The sequence below is a fragment of the Gossypium hirsutum genome, chromosome A11, assembly GCF_007990345.1.
Source record: "Gossypium hirsutum isolate 1008001.06 chromosome A11, Gossypium_hirsutum_v2.1, whole genome shotgun sequence".
NCBI classification, from domain to species: Eukaryota; Viridiplantae; Streptophyta; class Magnoliopsida; order Malvales; family Malvaceae; genus Gossypium; species Gossypium hirsutum.
In genome coordinates this window covers 44,074,298-44,074,909 of record NC_053434.1, presented here as the reverse complement: position 1 = coordinate 44,074,909, position 612 = coordinate 44,074,298, and the positions used below count along the sequence as shown (strand labels likewise).

General features: G+C 37.3%; 1 non-coding gene across 1 annotated transcript; it reads left to right on the top strand.

Moving 5' to 3' along the window:
• The first annotated feature begins 292 nt into the window (after positions 1 to 292).
• Positions 293 to 399, top strand: LOC121210477 (small nucleolar RNA R71). The gene has a single exon (XR_005905593.1). It is a non-coding gene; the product is annotated as a small nucleolar RNA R71 (small nucleolar RNA).
• The last annotated feature ends 213 nt before the right edge of the window (positions 400 to 612 follow it).

Sequence of the window (612 nt, the reverse complement as noted above, 5' to 3'; positions counted from 1 at the left end):
GCACCACTAGATATACTTGAGTGGAACCACATAGACCGTCAATCTTTTTATTCAAGAGTTCTATATGGTTTGATAACATGGTGACTGCATCTAGGTTGAAAACACCGGCTGATTTCGTTAGCTTTGTTCTCATAACTTGCCATTGATAATTATTCAGTGACATCTCTTCAATGAACTCATAAGACTCCTCAGGTGTTTGTTATTTATGGTTCCACCGACCGCTACATCGATCATCTATCTAGTTGAGGGGTTCAAACCATTATGGAAAGTTTGAACCTGTAGCCATAAAGGTAACCCATGGTGAGGGCACCTTTTCAATAGATCCTTGTATCTCTCCCATGCATCATATAGTGTTTGTAAATCCATCTACACAAAAGAAGAGATATCATTCCTCAATTTAGCTTATTTTAACTGGCGAAAAATATTTGAGTAAAATTTTTCGATCATTTGTTCCCATGTAGTGATTGACCTTCGTGGTAACGAGTTTAACCACTATTAGCCTTATTCCTTAATGAAAAAGGAAACAACCGAAGGTGAATGGCATCGTCAGAAATGCCATTCATCTTAAAGGTGTCGCAAAATTCTAGAAAATTTGCTAAATGAGTGTTTGGA